The 21,579-nt window shown below is 42.4% G+C and overlaps 1 long non-coding RNA gene across 1 annotated transcript; it reads left to right on the top strand.

Moving 5' to 3' along the window:
* Nucleotides 1-11,918: 11,918 nt before the first annotated feature.
* On the top strand, nt 11,919-16,603 carry LOC118944058 (uncharacterized). Its single transcript, XR_016491427.1, has 3 exons — nt 11,919-12,304; nt 14,784-15,242; nt 15,336-16,603. It is a non-coding gene; the product is annotated as an uncharacterized LOC118944058 (long non-coding RNA).
* Nucleotides 16,604-21,579: the final 4,976 nt, after the last annotated feature.

The following is a 21,579-nucleotide window of genomic DNA, read 5'->3' as shown; positions in this document are numbered from 1 at the left end:
ATAATACACATTTTTATAGCTTTATCCTTTTCACATTTCATGAGCTTTACAGATGTACTTGAATCACATAATTCATATTGATTTATTTTTTATAGAAGTAAACTGTAATTTTAATATTTAATTATTACTGATAGACGTGTTAATGGGTATATACAGTGCCTTGCGAAAGTATTCGGCCCCCTTGAACTTTGCGACCTTTTGCCACATTTCAGGCTTCAAACATAAAGATATAAAACTGTATTTTCTTGTGAAGAATCAACAACAAGTGGGACACAATCATGAAGTGGAATGACATTTATTGGATATTTCAAACTTTTTTAACAAATCAAAAACTGAAAAATTGGGCGTGCAAAATTATTCAGCCCCCTTAAGTTAATACTTTGTAGCGCCACCTTTTGCTGCGATTACAGCTGTAAGTCGCTTGGGGTATGTCTCTATCAGTTTTGCACATCGAGAGACTGAAATTCTTTCCCATTCCTCCTTGCAAAACAGCTCGAGCTCAGTGAGGTTGGATGGAGAGCATTTGTGAACAGCAGTTTTCAGTTCTTTCCACAGATTCTCGATTGGATTCAGGTCTGGACTTTGACTTGGCCATTCTAACACCTGGATATGTTTATTTTTGAACCATTCCATTGTAGATTTTGCTTTATGTTTTGGATCATTGTCTTGTTGGAAGACAAATCTCCTTCCCAGTCTCAGGTCTTTTGCAGACTCCATCAGGTTTTCTTCCAGAATGGTCCTGTATTTGGCTCCATCCATCTTCCCATCAATTTTAACCATCTTCCCTGTCCCTGCTGAAAAAAAGCAGGCCCAAACCATGATGCCGCCACCACCATGTTTGACAGTGGGGATGGTGTGTTCAGGGTGATGAGCTGTGTTGCTTTTACGCCAAACATAATGTTTTGCATTGTTGCCAAAAAGTTCAATTTTGGTTTAATCTGACCAGAGCACCTTCTTCCACATGTTTGGTGTGTCTCCCAGGTGGCTTGTGGCAAACTTTAAACAACACTTTTTATGGATATCTTTAAGAAATGGCTTTCTTCTTGCCACTCTTCCATAAAGGCCAGATTTGTGCAATATACGACTGATTGTTGTCCTATGGACAGGGTCTCCCACCTCAGCTGTAGATCTCTGCAGTTCATCCAGAGTGATCATGGGCCTCTTGGCTGCATCTCTGATCAGTCTTCTCCTTGTATGAGCTGAAAGTTTAGAGGGACGGCCAGGTCTTGGTAGATTTGCAGTGGTCTGATACTCCTTCCATTTCAATATTATCGCTTGCACAGTGCTCCTTGGGATGTTTAAAGCTTGAGAAATCTTTTTGTATCCAAATCCGGCTTTAAACTTCTTCACAACAGTATCTCGGACCTGCCTGGTGTGTTCCTTGTTCTTCATGATGCTCTCTGCGCTTTTAACGGACCTCTGAGACTATCACAGTGCAGGTGCATTTATACGGAGACTTGATTACACACAGGTGGATTGTATTTATCATCATTAGTCATTTAGGTCAACATTGGATCATTCAGAGATCCTCACTGAACTTCTGGAGAGAGTTTGCTGCACTGAAAGTAAAGGGGCTGAATAATTTTGCATGCCCAATTTTTCAGTTTTTGATTTGTTAAAAAAGTTTGAAATATCCAATAAATGTCGTTCCACTTCATGATTGTGTCCCACTTGTTGTTGATTCTTCACAAAAAAATACAGTTTTATATCTTTATGTTTGAAGCCTGAAATGTGGCAAAAGGTCGCAAAGTTCAAGGGAGCCGAATACTTTCGCAAGGCACTGTACAGCGTATTTGGAAAGTATTCTGACCCCTTGATTTTGTCCACATTTTGTTTCGTTACAGCCTTGTTCTTAAAATGTATCATTGTTTTTTCCCCCTCATTAATCTACACATAATACCCCATAATGACAGAGCAAAAACATTTTTGCAAATGTATAAAAAAAAAAAAAATCAGATTCTTTACTCTTTATGCTACAATCTTGGCACACCTGTATTTGGGAAGTTTCTCCAATTCTTTTCTGCAGATCCTCTCAAATTCTGTCAGGTTGGATGGGGAGCGTCGCTGCACAGCTATTTTCAGGTCTCTCCAGAGATGTTTGATCGGGTTCAAGTCCGGGCTCTGGCTGGGCCTCTCAAGGACATTCAGAGACTTGTCCCGAAGCAACTCTTGCGTTGTCTTGGCTGTGTGCTTAGGGTCATTGACCTGTTGGAAGGTGAACCTTCGCCCCAGTCTGAGTTCCTGAGCGCTCTGGAGCAGGTTTTCATCAAGGATTTCTCTGTACTTTGCTCTGTTCATTTTTCCATCGAGCTTGTCCGGAGAAGACAAGGTGAGCGCTACCATCAGTCCTGTTGGAAGGTGTCCCTGAAAAACATCCCCACAGGATGATGCTGCCACCACCATGCTTCACCGTAGGGATAGTGCCAGGTTTTCTCCAGACGTGAAGCTTGGCATTCAGGCCAAAGAGTTCAATGTTGGTTTCATCAGACCAGAGAATATTGTTTCTCATGGTCAGAGTCCTTTAGGTGCCTTTTGGCAAACTCCAAGGTGGCTGTCATGTGCCTTTTACTTAGGAGTGGCTTCTGTCTGGCCACTCTACCGTAAAGGACTGATTGGTGGAGTGCTTCAGAGATGGTTGTCCTTCTGGAAGGTTCTCCCATCTCCACAGAGGAACTCTAGAGCTCTGTCAGAGTGACCATCGGGTTCTTGGTCCCCTCCTCAAAACAACATGGTGGAACTAGTTACTGTACCGGTCTGAACAAGCTTAATTACTAACCTCTTACCAATAATACCACTACTGTAATTTACTGTTGTTGTATAGCTATTTATACTGAACAGAAATATAAATGCAACATGTAAAGTGTTGGTCCCATGTATCATGAGCTGAAATAAAAGATCCCAGAAATGCTCCATATGCACAAAAAGCTTATTTCTTTCAAATTATATGCAGAAATGTGTTTACATCCCTGTTAGTGAGCATTTCTCCTTTGCCAAGATAATCCATCCACCTGACAGGTGTGGCATGTCAAGAAGCTGATAAAACAGCATGATCATTACACAGGTGCACCTTGTGCTGGGGACAATACAAGTCCTCTCTAAAATGTGTAGTTTTGTCACACAACACAATGTGCCACAGATGTTTTGAGGGAATGTGCAATTGACATGATGACTGCTGGTATGTCCACCAGAGCTGTTGCCAGGAAATGTAATGTTAATTCATCTACCATAAACCGCCTCAAACGTCGTTTTAGAGAATTTGGCAGTACATCCAACCAGCCTCACACTCGCAGACCACGTGTGACCACGCCAGCCCAGGACCTCCACATCTGGCTTATTCATCTATCGGTATTGTCTGAGACCAGCCACCCGGACAGCTGATGAAATTGGCTAGGCCTGGCTCCTGAGTGTGTGGGCCTATACCGTACCAGGCCCACCCAAAGGTGTGCCCCTGCCCATTCATGTGAAATCCATAGATTAGGGCCTAATTTATTTATTTCAATTCACTGATGTTCTTATATGAACTGTAACTGAGTAAACCCAACCCTTTCTGGAGAGCTATGATTTTGTTCCAGCCCTGTTTGAATACACCTGATTAATAGGGTCCATGAGGTTAGGTGTTAGGTAACTGTTAGGTAACTGCCAAAGAGTAGGCTAGAAGACAACTTTGAACATGTGTTATGATATTTAAAGGCAGAATTATTCACAGAGATATACTATGTAGGCTACCCAGTTCCTTTACTGTATGCTGAGCAGCTCACCAACCGTTCTAAATCAAATCAAGTCAAATTGTATTAGTCACATACACATGGTTACCAGATGTTAATGTGAGTGTAGCAAAATGCTTGTGCTTCTAGTTCCAACAGTGCAGTAATATCTAACAAGTAATCTAACAATTCCCCAACAACTACCTAATACACACAAATTACAAGGGGTGAATGAAAATATGTACATATAAGTATATGAATGAGCGATGGCCAAGCGGCGTAGGCAAGGTGCAGTAGATGGTATAAAATACAGTATATGCATGTGATATGAGTAATGTAAGATATGTAAACATGATTAAAGTGGCATTATTTAAAGTGGCATTGTTTAAAGTGACTAGTGATCAATTTATTAAAGTGTCCAGTGGTTGGGTCTCACTACAGTATGTGATATGAGTAATGTAATTTTGTAATTTTTATTAGGATCCCCATTAGCTAACGCCATAACGCTAGCTAATTTCCTGGGGTCCAACACTAATTAACAAGACATTACAAATAACCACAATCAAGACTTCACAAACATTCAACAAGTAGACAATACAGATAATTCAAATATCTGACAGGAAACACATTTAACATTCAGTTGATGCTTTCTATTTGCTGTCCAGTCATATGGTCTATCACATTAGATGTTCTTTCTACTTCCTGTCCAGTCATATGGTCTATCACATTCAATGTTCTTTCTACTTCCTGTCCAGTCATATGGTCTATCACATTAGATGTTCTTTCTACTTCCTGTCCAGTCATATGGTCTATCACATTAGATGTTCTTTCTACTTCCTGTCCAGTCATATGGTCTATCACATTAGATGTTCTTTCTACTTCCTGTCCAGTCATATGGTCTATCACATTAGATGTTCTTTCTACTTCCTGTCCAGTCATATGGTCTATCACATTAGATGTTCTTTGATTTTTTTCTTGAAGGTGGTTTACTTTTTGCCTGAGAAATATGAATTGGTAAAAAGTTGCATTCAGCTATAGCTCTATATAAAACTGTAGATTTAAGGTGATTTGTCCTTGGCTTGAGTTGTTTTAGCTGCACTGAATTTGCCTGTCTGGTTTGGTGATTATGCGTGTTGCTAGTATGTACTAATTGGACTGAAAAATACTGTGGTTTTTAGAAAAATATAACATTCCTAAAGAAAATCAGAAGACTAGAAAGTAATGTTTTTAACATGAAGCCATTTGGGTTTTCCTAGTAACAGTTCATGCACTGAAATCCAGCAACACTGCACCAACTAACTTCCTATCATCCATACTCTTTAACCAATCATCTGTCATTTGTGCTAAGGGCGTACTTGTAGAATGCCCTTCTTTGTATGGAAACCCGATATCAGACCATTACATGAGAAATAATCCTTGATTTGTACAGATACTATTTTTTTCCAAGCAATTTGGTGTCTAGATTATCTGTACCAGGCGACTCATCCGAAAGAGACAACAACATCCTTTCTACCTCTTTCCTTTTTACTTGATGAAATTTGAACCTGCATTGCCTCTCCTTCATGATACAATCTTTTATAAGGGTACATGACATGGATCCATCAGTTGGAATCATAGCATTCCTCAACTTGTCCACTTTGCCTGTAAAATATGAATTGAAATAGTTTGCGATGTCATGTGGTTTAGTAATAAATTTACCCTCTGATTCAACAAAAGAGGCAGACATGTTTGAATTCCTACCCATAATAGTGTTCAATGTTATCCACAGCTTTTCCCCATCCCTCTTTACTTCATCAATGTTATGCTGATATAATCCCTTCTTCTTTCCTTTGTTTAACTTGGTCACAATATTTCTTAATTTACAATAACTTTGCTTATCAAACAAAGTACCTGAAGCATCTGCTACTTTTTTGGCATCATAACGTTGAATCATTAAATTTCTCAGCTCATCGTCAATCCATAGGGCACCATTTGACCTCACAGTGCATTTTCTTAAAGGGGCGTGCTTATCAGCTACACTCATAAATAATTTCATAAATAAACTTAATGACATTTTAGGATCATCCTTACTACACACTTCTAACCATTGCGCATTCTTAATTTCATCCACAAATGAGTTTTGATTGAACCCTCTGTAGGACCTGCGGTAGATTATTTTAGGGCCAGCCTTTGGCATTTTAGTTTTCCTAGTGAGTGCAACCAAGTTATGATCACTGCAACCTAGTGCCACTGATACAGCTTTAGAACAATGTTCAGCCATATTAGTAAAAATGTGATCGATACAAGTTGATGATGTAATACCAGACCTATTAGTGAACGTTCTGGTTGGTAATGTCATAACTTGGGTCAGGTTACATACATTGGCAACATAAATAACTTTCTTTCCCTTTGGACAGATTGTATTAAAAAATTAGATATTCATATCTCCCAAAAAATATATTTCCCTATTTTCATCAGATACTGATATGCTTAAAGGTAATGATTAAACAATTCCACCCTGAAACGTAACTATTAGTGATTATTAGTTTATGTAGCATGTATAATGAATGATTAAAGTACTAAACGTAAGTCCAAAAAGGTTTGGTAGAGAAATGTGTGTGTGTGTGTGTGTGTGTGTGTGTGTGTTTGTTTGTGTGTGTGTGTGTGTGTGTGTGTGTGTGTGTGTGTGTGTGTGTGTGTGTGTGTGTGTGTGTGTGTGTGTGTGTGTGTGTGTGTGTGTGTGTGTGTGTGTGTGTGTGTGTGTGTGTGTGTGTGTGTGTGTGTGTGTGTGTTTGTGTGTGTGTGGCTAGAACTCTGCGAAACTTATAACAGGACAGGGAGTCCTTTTCAAGGTTCCTCTAATCTCAGGGGAATGGAACTGACATCGCTGGGTAGTGATAAACAGTGGTGAGAACTCTGGGGAAGGATACAACTCACCTACTGTTCGTGGGTATGTATGTGCGTAGGATATCTACTGTTTGTGTGGAGGTATGTGCGTAGGCAGGGAGCAAGTTATAAAATAGATGTTTTTGTATTATGGACTTCAGAACGATCTCTGAATAAACTGTACGGACCTCAAATCAAATCAAAGTTTACTTGTCACGTGCGCTGAATACAACCTTACAGTGGAATGCTTACCTTACAGGCTCTAACCAATGGTGCGAAAAAAAGGTGTGTGTGTGTGTAGGTAAGTAAAGAAATAAAACAACAGTAAAAAGACATTTGAAAAAAGAGTAGCAAGGCTATATACAGACACCTGTTAGTCAGGCTTACTGAGGTAGTATGCACATGTAGATATCGTTAAAGTGACTATGCATATATGATGAGCAGAGAGTAGCAGAAGCGTAAAAAGAGGGGTTGGCGGGTGGTGGGACACAATGCAGATAGCCCGGTTAGCCAATGTGCGGGTGCACTGGATGGTCGGGCCAATTTAGGTAATATGTACATGAATGTATAGTTAAAGTGACTATGTACAGTGGGGCAAAAAAAGTATTTAGTCAGCCACCAATTGTGCAAGTTCTCCCACTTAAAAAGATGAGAGAGGCCTGTAATTTTAATCATAGGTACACTTCAACTATGACAGACAAAATGAGAAAAAAAATCCAGAAAATCACATTGTAGGATTTTTAATGAATTTATTTGCAAATTATGGTCTTTGCCTAATTTGTATTAAACCCAGTCTTACAAACCTCGGGAATTAGTCAAAGCTTTAATAATTGTTAGTTATTATCATTGGGATTGAAAATTCTCTTGACAGATACCTTATCCAACATTTTGCAAATTACATCAAGATATTTCACATCAGCACTTGGTGACCTATAGCAGCAACCAACTAGTATAGGTTTCAAATGTGGTCAATGCACCTGTACCCATAGTGCCTCTAATCCATTCAACATTAAGTCCTTACGTTGTTTTGCTGGAATATGATTCTGGATGTAAACTGCAACTCCACCCCCATATCTATTTCTGTCCCTCATGAACAAATTGTGTCCATGTATAGAGATCTCAGCATCCTCAAAAGAAGGGTCCAAGTGAGTCTCTGATATTGCCAATACATGAATATTGTTTGACTGCACTACACAGCATATTTCATGAATTTTGTTCCTTAAACTGCATATATTCAAGTGAGCAATTAACAGACCGTTCTTTGGTAGATTTACAGTATTTATATGTCCAAACATGAATCAAGAGTTGGAATCTGAGAGAGAGATACTCAGTGTGTGTATGTGGGGCTGAAATTACATGTGTCTGTCGCGCCTCCTAACTCCATGGGAGGGAGGGTGAACAATCAATCAGTTTGTCATACCTCAGATATGCTATGTCACCTCGTTCTCTTGCAGCCTTCATGGCTGGTATTAGTTCCTTTCTTCTTTGACGGACTGCATCTGAAAAATTGATGAAGATGAAGGACACTTTAAGGCGTTTGGCTTTTTCATGGACTGCAAGCTTATCCTTGAATCTGAGGAATTTCACTACAATTGGCCTGGGTCTGGTTCCATTCTCACCACTAGTGACCCCTGGTTTCCCAGACCGGTGAGCACGTTCCAGCTCTACCTGCTGATCCAGTTGTAGCTCCTCATAAAACAGCTTTCGAACTTTGTCCTCTGATTCAGCCCATGTCTCACTTTGGCTCTCGTGGATACCATGTATTACAAGATTATCTCTCCTCGATTGTCCATCCAGGTAATCAACCTCCCCAGACATGTTCTGGAGGCCCTCCCTGACTGTGGTGATTTCATTCCGCATAGAGGAACAGTTGCTGGAAAGTGTATCCTGTGTGGTCTTCAATACATCCACATCCTTCTGTGAACTGACAGCTTGTTTAAATGTCTTGTACATCTTTAGTTAGGTTGTCCAGCCGTTTGTTGGTAGACTCTATGATCATTTGTTTAAAGTTATTTTTCTGCTGAAGTATCATTTCCTTGGAGAATACTTTTTGCATCTCCGAGAGTTCACTTACCTGCCCAGCAGAGATGTAAACCTCGTCTTTTTTTGGAGGTATGATAATAGGACGAGCCCTCTATTCACTCTGTGAAATGAGAGAGCCAGCAGCAGGAAACTCAGTTGTGCTAAAACCGAGACAAATTGAAGTGGCCCTAGCCATAAGGGCTAACCACTTAGCGTGCTTGGTATCCAGCAATATTAGCCCAGGTTGCCTAACTTGATAGCTAGCAGCTAGGCTAGTTGCTTTGCCAATGTATTACCACCTTGTTTGAGCTAGGATCCCTGGACATATATCAGCGGTCCCAGAGATAACACTAACTGCGTCCCAGGATCCAGATATGAATAGGAAAACTACTGTAAACTTTTATTAGGTAGTTTGTTGTTAAAGTAAAACAAACTGAGTCTCTCGTCTTGTACTGTGCGAGATGGCGGTGGGGTTACGCCAATGTAAGATATGTAACATTATTAAAGTTGCATTATTTAAAGTGGCACTATTTAAAGTGAGGGCAGATAGTTTGCCCCCGGTGATGCGTTGTGCAGACCGCACCAACCTCTGGAGAGCCTTGCGGTTGAGGGCGGTGCAGTTGCCGTACCAGGCTGTGATACAGCCCGTCAGGATGCTCTCGATTGTGCATCTGTAAAAGTTTGTCAGGGTTTTGGGCGACAGGTCAAATTTCTTCAGCCTCCGGATGTTGAAGAGGCGCTATTGCGCCTTCTTCACCACACTGTCTGTGTGGGTGGACCATTTCATTTTGTCTGTGATGGGTATGCCCAAGAACTTAAAACTTTCCACCTTCTCCACTGGTGTCACTTCGATGTGGAGAGGGGGGTGCTCCCTCTGCTGTTTCCTAAAGTCCACAATCATCTCCTTTGTTTTGTTGACGTTGAGTGAGAGGTTGTTTTCCTGACACCACACTCCGAGTGCCCTCACCTCCTCCCTGTAGGCTGTCTCGTCGTTGTTGGTGATCAAACCCTCTACTGTTATGTTGTCTGATGATTGGTATGTTGTCTGATGAGAGGTATGCCTGGCCATGTAGTCGTGGGTGAACAGGGAGTACAGGAGAGGACTGAGCACACACCCTTGTGGGGCCCCAGTGTTGAGGGTCAGAGAAGTGGAGATGTTGTTTCCTACCTTCACCACCTGGGGGCGGTCCATCAGAAAGTCCAGGACCCAGTTACACAGGGAGGGTATGAGACCTAGGGCCTCCAGCTTGATGATGAGCTTGGAGGGTACTATGGTGTTGAATGCTGAGCTGTAGTCAATGAACAGCATTCTTACATAGGTATTATTTTTGTCCAGATGGGATAGGGCAGTGTGCAGTGTGATGGCGATTGCGTCATCTGTGGACCTGTTGGTGTGGTATGCAAACTGAAGTGGATCTAGGGTGGCTGGTAAAGTGGCGGTGATATGATCCTTGATTAGCCTCTCAAAGCACTTTATGATGACAGAAGTGAGTGCTATGGGGCGGTAGTCATTTAGCTCAGTTATCTTTGCCTTCTTGGGTACAGGAATGGCAATGGCAATGGTAGCCATCTTGAAGCATGTGGAAACAACAGACTGGGATAGGGAGCGATTAAATATGTCTGTAAACACACCAGTCAGCTGGTCTGCGCATGCTCTGAGGAAGCGGCTAAGGATGCTGTCTGGGCCAGCAGCTTTGCGAGGGTTAACATGTTTAACTCATGTCAGACACTGAGAAGGAGAGGGGGGGGGGGCGGCGCAATCTTTGTTAGCGATCCGCGACGGTGGCACTGTATTATCCTCAAAGCGGGCGTGTTTAGTTTGTCTGGAAGCGTGACGTCATTGTCTGTGACAATACTGTTTTTGTTTACGTAGTCTGTGATTACCTGTAGACCCTGCCACATACGTCTCGTGTCTGAGCCGTTGAATTGCGACTCCATCTTGTCCCTGTACCGGCATTTTGCTTGTTTGATTGCCTTGCAGAGCGAATAACTACACTTTTTATATTCAGACATATTGCCAGGCCTCTTTCCATGGTTAAATGCAGTGGATCTCGGTTTCAGTTTTATGAGAATGCCACCATCCATCCCCGGTTTCTGGTTAGGGCAGGTTTTAATGGTCACAGTGAGTACGACGTATCCAATACACTTATTTATAAACGCACTCACCAAGTCAGCGTATAGGTCAATATTGTCCTCTGAGGCTGATCGGAACATATTCCAGTCCATGTGATCAAAACAATCTTGGAGAGTGGCTTCCGATTGGTCAGGCCAGCATTGAATGGATCTCGACACTGGTACATCCTGTTTGAGTTTCTGCCTATAAGCCGGGACAAGCAAGATGGCGTTGTGGTCGGATTTGCCAAAGGGAGGGCTTTGTATGCATTGCGGAAGTTAGAGTAGCAGTGTGCGAGAGTATTAGCCCTACGTGTCATACAATCAATTAGCTGATCAAATTTAGGTAGCATTGTTCTCAAATTTGCTTTGTTAAAATCCCCAGCTACAATAAATGCAGCCTCCGGATATATAGTTTCCAGTTTACATAGAGTCGAGTGTGAAGTTCCTTGAGGGCCGTCTTGGTGTTTGCTTGGGGGGGGGGGGGGGGGGGCTAATAACTGAGGAATATTCTCTTGGTAGGTAGAATGGCCGACATTTACTTGTAAGGAATTCTAGGTAGGGTGAGCAGAAGGACTTGAGTTCCTGTATGTTGTTATGATTACACCAAGAGTTGTTAATCATAAAGCATACACCCCCACCCCTTACTCTTCCCAGAGAGGTGTTAATCTCTGTCGGCGCGATGCATGGAGAAGCTCGGTGGCTGAACCGATTCCGACAACATATCCCGAGAGAGCCATGTTTCCGTGAAACAGAAAATGTCTCTCTGGAAGGCAACCCTCGCTCGAATTTCGTCTACCTTGTTGACAAGAGACTGGACATTGGCGAGTCGTATACTTGGGAGTGTAGAGCGATGTGCCCGTTTTCGAAGCCTGACCTGCCCCTTCTGCGTCATGTCCTGGGTGGTGGTCCGAAGAGAGGATCTGCTTGGGGAAAGTCGTATTCTTGGTCGCAATGTTGGTAAATTGACGTTGCTCTTATATCCAATAGTTATTCCCGGCTGTATGTAATAAGACTTAAGATTTAGTGGGGTAACAATGTAAGAAATAATACATAGGAAAAAAAATATAGGCGCCATTTTATGAATCTAACTTTTGCTTAGTAACATTGGACATTTAACCCCATCTAGAGGTGCAAGACAGGAAAATATATATGTACTACAGTTTATATGTCGCTCCCGCCCTATAGGGCGCACTGGTGAGTCTATTTGGCCTCATTCTCTGTCTGAGCTCTATTGCAGTTTGCCACGTAATCTCCCGAGTTCAGACCACATGCCGCGTTCATTTGCTAGTCAGAACAAGGAAACTTCAGACTTGCTAACTGGTTGTAGTTGCTGTATACACGTGTCGCGTTTCAGCACTTATAGCAAGTCGGAAATGTCCGAGTTTCCTAGTCCCGAGTAGTAAGTGAACGCGGCAATAGACATAGGTACAAGGGGCAGTCTGCGGAGTGAGTAGCAGAGCAACAGCAGCCTGGTGAAACTGGACGTGGTTACACGGGCAAAACAGAAGCGCATAACGTTACAAATTCAAGGTGGATGTTATTTTCCTTTGTTTTGTGAAAACCAAACATTGAAACGTGGATATTGTTAATTGAAGGAGGTAAGTAAAAGTAACTTGAAGTAACGCTACTTGGCTAGCAACCTCGTTATATTTTCGACTGGGAGAGGTGGCGCAAGTATGAACCAACGTCAATAACGTTATGGCTGGCTACAGGGTTCCAGCTAGCTAACATTAGGGAATGAGCTAATGAGACACCGTTAGGCTACTCGAAACCATGTTTTCGGCGTTGAAGTTCTTAACTTAGTTATTTGCTATATTAGGCTAATGATTTGTGAAATATACGCTGATAATAAATGATTACATTGTCGCCTATATTAGTCGGTCACATGTAGAGGAGTTGTTGAACTACGAGGAAGGTAAGGGGGAAAACTATCAACCAGATAATTACGTGAAATTACACTTAAAAAAATGGTTTAATTCCTGTCGACTACTTGTGGATCTTTCTCGTCGAGAACCAAAGACTAGGCGAACTAGCTAAATACTTACGGTCTACATGAACATAAGTGGTAACTAAGTGGCTTCATATTAGCAACATGCTGTGCACATATTATCTACCGTGTGGACAACCGCTGTAAATGAAGCTTTATATCTTGCTGAACACCAGGTGGTTTGGTATCCTACCTGTTACACATACACTACATGAGCAAAAGTATGTGGACACGCATACATACTGCTCGTCGAACATCTCACTCCAGAATCATGGGCATTCATATGGAGTTGCCCCCCTCTTGCTACTTTAAATGCCTCCTCTCTTCAGGGAAATGCATTTCACTAGATGTTGGAACATTGCTCCGGTGACTTGCTTCCATTCAGCCACAAGAGCATTAGTGAGGTCCGGCACTGATGTTGGATGATTAGGCCTGACTCGCAGTCTGCGTTCCAATTCATCCCAAAGGTGTTCAATGGAGTTGAGGTCAGGGCTCTGTGCATGCCAGTCAAGTTCTTCCACACTGATCTCGACAAACCATTTCTGTGTGGACCTCGCTTTTAACACTTGGGCATTGTCATGCTGAAACAGGAAAGGGCTTGGTTCAAAAATATTTTGCCACTTCAGTCAATCAGTCCATTTTTGAATTTTTGATAAAACTGTTGTCATTTGGCAAGGAATGCAGCTTGTTTATCCTATCAGTTGGTTACATTTTTATAGGTGTTTCTGTAGGCCTAACAAAGTTTGTCCGAACTCAGCATGCACGTGTGGAAGGAGCTGTCTTAACGCAAGGGCATTTAGGGCGAAGAACTGTTTGATACTTTGCTTGGTTTATTTTTTTATTATGCCTTGCGAATGGAACGCTAGACTCGAAGCAAATACTGTCTTTAAGAGAACTTAGACCAAATAGTTACAGTATTTGAAAAATATATCAGAAAATAATTTATTCACTTTGAAAATGTTTTCTTTCTGAACATGACCTAGGTTATCTAAGTCACTGCTGTGATGTGAAGGACTGTGTGGAGAGGCTCTCCTACTGTAGTCAATCTGAAAGCAGTAGTCCACTACTGTACATCTGAATGTGTGGAACTACTGCTGACTGGTCCAGACCCTCCCCGTCTGCAGCAACCTCCAAGAATGTTTCAGGCACTATGACACTGCTGAATATTGAGAATGGGCCTTGGCCTTCACCAGTCTCCCAGAATCCACAGTATATTATCTAAAGGAGAATATGACATGAATGCCTTGCATATACAATGAGGGAATTTACACTGCATCACTTTATGAAGCCGGGAATGTAGCATCGAAGAGATGTCTGAAGTGACCATTTTCTTTTTTTGTACGTTAAGTAACAACAAGATGCAGCATTTCTGCTGCCCTGTGTCGGGTTGCCATAGCGACGGGTGTCATTTCTCTTCTGAAATCTTGCGGTGAAAGCGTTGCCATTACACCTCGATCACATTATTGCATTTTGGTACACCAGAATTACATGAATTTCCAATGAAATGCTGCGTTTGCCTTGCAGCATTGCATTGCCCCGGCAGTTGCAGTGCCTTTGGTGTGGCACATATGTTGGATTTATCGAACGCATGCATCAAACTGTATGCGTAGATGACTTGACAGAAATGGTAGCAGAAGGTAAATGTTGACCTTTTTGTTGCACACATCCAGATGATGCTACGTACATATCCAGATGATGCTGCGTACACATCCAGATGATGCTGCGTACACATCCAGATGATGCTGTGTACTATTTTGCGCAATGACTCTGTCGGTGTGAACAAAGTTAGACGTGCGGGCCACAGGAAGATGAACTGAATAACGGTCAATTAGTAGCATTTTTAGGAGGGGTCATTTTTTTTACCACTTTTGTGGATTTGGCTAAAAGTGTAATATAGATATGTAGTTCTCTTGTCTCACTTAAGTCAGTCAGACTTAACCCAAGATGACAATAAATTAATCAAAATACATAGACGTAGCCTGATTAGTTAAGTATAGTAACCACCCCACTATTCTTAGTTCATAGTGTGATTGACACTGTCTGATAGAAAACAACATGTTCATTAATGCATGTTCTCCTCCTACTCATAGGTGCGTGGTGTTGGCAAGCAAGTGGACCTCCACCCGACTGCACCTCCAGAACTGTAGAGGCAGTCACTGCACCTGCAGGATTTGTCTGATAGATTTGGCTGAGCCTAGCTGAGTGCTGCAGTGTGTCCACCCAGGGAGGGAACCACCATGAGGCAGCTGAAGGGGAAGCCCAAGAAGGAGACGTCCAGGGACAAGAAGGAACGTAAGGCGGCCATGCAGGAGGCCCGGTCACAGGTGGCCACAGTGGTTCTACCCACGTTGGCTGTGGTGGTGCTGCTCATCGTAGTCTTTGTCTACGTGGCCTCCATGCCCAGAGCCATAGAGTAGTGACCAGTTCCACACCCCTCACCTTGGCCCTAACCCCTCAATTTTAGTATGTCTGTAGGTTTTTAATTGGTATAAGCAGTGTCAGGGTTCTCCAAAGTTCTCCAACATTCCTGGAGAGCTACCATCCTTTAGGTCTTCACTCCGACCCTGTTCCTGGAGAGCTACCATCCTGTAGGTCTTCACTCCGACCCTGTTCCTGGAGAACCTAAACCTACAGAATGGTAGCTCTCCAGGAACAGCGTTGGAGAGCCCTGAGCAGTGTAGTTGTAATTCCACCATAGGAGCAATATCTAATAGTTCTGGGCCAAGGGGAAGGGTAGGGACCGGCTCTAAGATGACTGGGCCCCAATGGGGATGCATGCCCCTGCCCTGCCACCATGGACTGGGTCCCAATTTACCCAGAGACTTGCTGCACCCAAAGGATGACCCCAAACCACCCCTCCCCCTGACTGCCAGCTTAACATGCATATAGACATTTTCTGGTCACTCATCCCATCCTCACCCCATTCCACCTTTTCGCTCTCATCCCTCTTTCTCTCATATCGATCTGTCTGTGTGGTCCTCGGGGACCTGCCATTTGTCTTAATTGATGCGTCCTCCCAAGTGCAGTTTTGCCTCGAGAATTGAGCTGCAAAACAATCAGATTTACTGAGGTATTACGGTAGTGGCTTCATAGGTGCCTTTTGATGGCTGAAGATGTGTGGCAACTTATGCAGCCATGTTGGCTCAAGGGCGGAACTTATATCCATTACATCAGTGTTTGCCAACCCTGGTCTTCGAGTACCTCCAACAGTATACCTTTTTATTGAAACCCTGGACAAACACACCTGACTCAACTGATCATCAAGCCTCAATGAGCTGAATGAGGTGGGTTGCTGTTGGGGGTACTGGAGGACCAGGGTTGGGAAACACTGCATTACATGTCTATCAATTGCTCTGTAACAACAGTAGGATTCATTTTTGTTCTGGTGCTCTCTTAGTTTCAATTTCCTGTTTACAAAAGGACTTTTAGGGCATAGCTTGCCAAGTTTGACCTGGGGATGTTTTAATCAGGTGACAGGTTGAGGAAGTGTGACTTAATGAATCTACTGGCATTGTTGAGCAATGTGTTTTAAGATTAAAGTCACATGACAAAGGCCAGCAGTCCAAGCTATGTCTGTAGAATGTATACATCCACAAATGTGTGATTTTTTTGAAGAAAAAGAAACGTATTTTAACATGCCAGCAATTGGTCCTGTCTGTTCGAATAGTTGAATGCAACTCAGGATTTTGTCCTGATTGAATGTGGTGTTTGTACTGGACAGATTGTGAATATGTCACAGGAGAACATGACACTGTATTCCATGTACAATCCCAGCGCTACACACTTTGTACTTTTTTTAAGCTACTGACAACTTTGACTTTTGAGTTGCTCGGTATGACATCTGTGCAGGAAAATATGTGCCTTATGTTTGACAATGAGCCTTTTCAGTTAATAAAGAACTGAAAGACTTGTTTGTTGTTCTAGTCCCCTCAAACTCTATTCTAGACCTTGATGTCAGTTCCACTGCTTTTTTCTCCCCCCCACTGTTCACCTCTACTCTGGGACTGCTTTAGGCCTGGGACACCAGGTGGGTGCAACTAATTTGGGTAAAACAGAAAACCAGCTGGCTCTGGACCTTGTAGGGTAAGAGTTGAATACCCTTGCTCTAGTCTATTTGCTGGCATTGTGTACCTTTACCCATGTGCAGTAATGCAGATAGAGCAGTAGTAACCTGGCATCCTTTAGGAACACTGAAGAGCACAGTCCCTACTGTCCCCTAAGTGTACTGTATGTCCCTGTTGCCCAAGGTCTTTACATTGAGAGACTGGTGCTATGGATGTGTCCTTCAGTGAGGTACAAGAGATTGTACATTTGAGTCTGAAAGACAAGTCTGACGCTATCCTTAATATGTTGGGATTGAACTTGATCGTATCTGTGACTTCACATGGAAAGACCTAGCCTATTTTATACATAACAGAGGAGTTATATCTGAGTTTGTTATCCAGCAGTAATTGACTGCATAGGGCTCATGTAAAACAGCCTCAGGAAAATCCTTTGAAAATACGACCCATTCCGTATCATTAGACATGCTAAATTGGCCTCCTGTCACAATCTATCAATTGGATTTGACTCTGCCCTGTAATCTGAGGGTAGGCAAGGATGATAAGGGAAAGAACATGATCTAAGAATGTGCTCCTTAAAAAGCTTAGAAGCTGCATAAGACAGCACATTAAAGCTGAGACTGGTGAATCCTGTGTGTAGATTGATGTTTTTTAATGAGCCGCTATCTCCATAAATGTAAGAGCATCGAAAAGGTTTTTAAACCTGAGACCCAAACAAATATTGCTTTTCATTTATCTGCTTTTCATTTATCTGAATGTACAGCCCTTTATATTTAGCCTCAGAGGTTTACCATTTTATTGTTAGGAAAACCAGGGATACAAGTAGGACAAAACAATTTGACATAAACCGTTACATTCGTTAGTTTATTTTGTTACTAATGTCAGAGAAAGCAAAAACCTGTTTTAAAAATGATTTTCTATGAATGTTGTACGTACAGAAATTGCTCAGTGGTAAATTAATATCCAACTAGTCAGTGACCATGAGTTTATTACAGCAACTATGATCCTATTACACTATTATAGACATGTCCCTGGATTTCCTATGATCTACTATGTAGTTGAACCCCTTCTAACGACACTTGAGCATCAAAGGCATGTTTGTGAGAGTCAGCTTTTCATAGATAGCTTTTAGATAACTCTACGGACGTTTTTGGAAAAAATGCTTGTGGAGGCCCATCGGGATTCGCCCCATCGGGATCCGCATTTGTCCCACAAACAGAGCTCTAGCAAGGCCCCCGTTAATCACACTGACAAAGCTGGTGCAGAAGAAATTGATGAATCCAGTGGTACAACCCAGAAGTATGTAGCTCAAACACACAATGTTTAAAAGGGGTTAGAAGTACAAATCACGCTGGCGTTGCAGTGGGAAATATAGAAGGTTAAGCTGAGACACTCCAGCACCTCGCACCATACCCCTTCTTCCTTTTATCTATCCACGATGCGGCAAAAATACACAGCAGACCATTACCTTGGAGAAGAGCTGGAGTCTAACAAGATGTCTGTTTGAATTAATCCAGCCTCTTCCCTATGCTGAAGTCTTGTTTCTCTTCCTGGTGTCTCATTAAAAGTTGGAGACAGATGGTGCGATGCAAGTCAAGCATGGCTGACTTTGTATATCGACTTCTATCTCTGTGTGCCCTATCTCTCTATCCCAATACCTGCTGGGGTTAGAAGTGTAGTGGTTTGGGATTAAACACTTGACCTCAGAGACAAAAACATATTGAGAATGGAGGTCATTCAGAACACTGAAATGTTCAAACCATTACATGGAAATGCGCATTATTTGCCTTATCTTCTAGGTCAACTGATCCCCTTGAACAGGATATGGTCTGAACACCATCTCTGTCATGGACTCGAGAACAGCAGTTTATTAGTAAACATTCATAATCACCCTCCTTTCTCCCCATCTCTAGGCCAATTATAGACCTAGCACATGGACACTGATGAGTAGTCATTGACTGAAAATGCTGGATAGAGGGGTTCAGTGAAGGTGGAGTGGAATCAGTGCAGGTGGGTCAGTGTGTCAGAGGAGACTAGATAGTTGTTCAGATACACCCCAACTCTGTCAGCGCAGGAAGAGGGGACAGGTATGACCATGCTCTTATTATTGTGCCAGTTTGATGAGTCTCAGGTGCCAGAATTTGTTATTGTAAGCAAGCAAACAGTTACGGGCTTTACCAACCCTGCTCATGTTTTTATATGCCACACTTACATGAAACTCTTTCCCACTACGCTCAGCTACCCAGTGGACACTCATCAAATCTCTTTGTGATAGAAATTCTGTGCAACATCAGAATCTATATCTTCAAAGATGGAAGGCAGGCTGGAGGATGTGAAATCATGTGGCTTTTGACTAGATGGGCTACATCTTTTGTCAGATTTGAATTTTGGAGCAGGTTAGGAGAACTAACGTAGCAGGTTAGGAAAAGGGTTATCTGAAATGCAACAACAAAAGCTGTATACCCTTTAGCCATGACCGAATAGGTGGGGGCATTCTTCTACTTCTATGGTATTATGGTGCTACATAAACACACTGTAATGACCTGGCTAGAGCATAAATGATCAAATGTCCAGACAGAGGATTGTGTATATGAATTCCCGGTTTATTAACCAAACTCAACACAGGCTACTGTTTGGCCGTAACCCACGCCAAATAAACCAAGGAAAACAGTATCAAACAACGGTGATCCATCTCTTGTTAAGGTCAGACGTAAAAAGGGAGAACAAAGGGTAAATGTGGTCTTAAACGCGCGTTGCTTAATTCTATCAAACATGTCTCACGTTGCAAATAGACACTCACCAGACAGTGAGAACGAGGGGCCTACAGTCGTGAAAAACAAAAAGGAAACCAAATAAGTAAAGTTGTGATGGAAACTAAGAAATCCCTAGATTTGTTTAGTCGGAGTGAGGGTTTTGAGGAAGTCACGAGGAGTGTCATAGATGCGTTGGGTGAGGTGGGGTCGGTGAGAGTCACAAGCTGGTCTTATTCAGATTTGTTGTGTCCGCGGAACAGAAGAAGTGTGCATTATGCCTCCAAAAAGATTTTTGAATGGAATGATTTGTGCATGGATTTCCTGAAGCATGGCGCCTATCAAGGGGGGTTATCTATGGGGTTTCACATGAAATGGATGCAGATGATTGACCTGAGGAAGTAGGTGAAGTGATTGGTGCACATTGCCTGACCCACTTTGTCCATATTATCGTTTTTTTTTTTTGGCTAAATCTCTCCCTTTTCATGTAAAGCTAGGATTTTTGCACTAGCCCCTCCAGTGTTAATATATGCAAAAGATTTGGGCATGTATCAAGTGTATGCAGACGGAAAGAATATCATATGCCAGCTGACAATCAATTATATGCTTATATGTTATATGCTGCAACTGTGGTGGCGAACATGCGCCGAGTCCCTGGAATGCCATGTTAGGGTGAAGGAGACAGAGGTTGCGATAATAAGGACTGTGCAGTTTGTTTCCTATCTGTGAGTGTTGAGAAGAGTGGAGACTGAACCAGTGAAGAGGAGACTGCACAAGTTAAGGTTTTTCAACAATCAATGGATCCTGATATATAACATGTGAAAAAGTGGACTTTGCATAATTTATTACTATGGTCATGAACTGCACTGCACAAACGAAGAAGAAATCAGAGAAAATGTGCAAGAAATCCCATCAAAGGATGTTTCTGTCATCACAGGCCCCTGCTTCTGCACAGGGATGGGACTTGTTTTGGAATATGACTGGAGTGAGGTGCTTTTTTGTGTGTCTATTTTAGTATTTTGTATGATGTTTTTCCCCCTTTCCTAGAATGGTTATTTTTTTCTATAGTTTACCACTGTGCAGCAGTGGCAGCATGCACCTCTAATGCTTGTTTGCAATCTGCTATTATACAGAAGAAAACAATGATTCTCATTGACCTCCATACAAAAACGTATTTTCGTGAGCTAGGTGTATTTTTTGACTGAGGTCGGAGCCGAGGCTATGGGCATTGTCCATGAGGACAGCATTATGAGTATGGTCAACACACGGAAGAAGATGGCGACCGCAAAGCGTAAAAAAGCACTAAATAAGGCATGGTCCTATTGTGCAGATGGTGAGGTCCATGAGAGTGAGGGGGAATTACCTAAGTGGCAAGTGTGCTGAAAATCCCAGAGTCGTGTCCCGATGGTTATGATAAAGATTATTTTGGCCCAGTGGGAGTAAGATTCTTGGAGAAAGTGCATCCTTGACTTTTGGCTAATTCATATGTGGTATCACGTTGGGTGGGAAAGAAGTTGGGTACTGTTAAATCGGTAACCCAAAGTGGACTTGTGATGTTTTTTTTTGTATTTCTTCTGCCAAGAGGGAGCTGGTGCTCTATGCCACACAACTCAGGTCAATATCTGTTTCTTGCATTGCTGTTAGGACCAGGGCACCATTGAAATGAGTGGTTTCTCAGGGAGTGTTAAGTGTGGATCAGTTGTTCAAGATTCAAGTTCAAGATTCCCAGTGTTTGTGACACCCGTCGTTTGGTGCGACGCAGACCCAGTGGCGAGTGGGTGAAACAAAGGAGATACTGTCTGTCCTTTTGAGTTTGTAATCAGTCTTTACCTGACAAAGTCATGTTAGGATATACAGTATCAGTTATCCTGTTAGAGTTTTTGTGCTGAACCCACTGCTGTGTTTCAGGTGGCACATTTATGATCATGTTGCAGCAGTGTGTAGGAGGGAGATTCCAAGATGTGAGAAGTGTGCAGGACGGCATGGGACAGAGGAATGTGTCATTTTGGTGGAACAAGTTGTGTGTGTCAACTGTAGGGGTGCCCATGTTGCTGGGAATCGGAGTTGTCCGGTGT

The sequence above is a fragment of the Oncorhynchus mykiss genome, chromosome 24 (assembly GCF_057628025.1).
Source record: "Oncorhynchus mykiss isolate SJ-2025 chromosome 24, ASM5762802v1, whole genome shotgun sequence".
Classification (NCBI taxonomy): Eukaryota; Metazoa; Chordata; class Actinopteri; order Salmoniformes; family Salmonidae; genus Oncorhynchus; species Oncorhynchus mykiss.
This window is presented reverse-complemented; position numbering and strand designations above follow the sequence as displayed.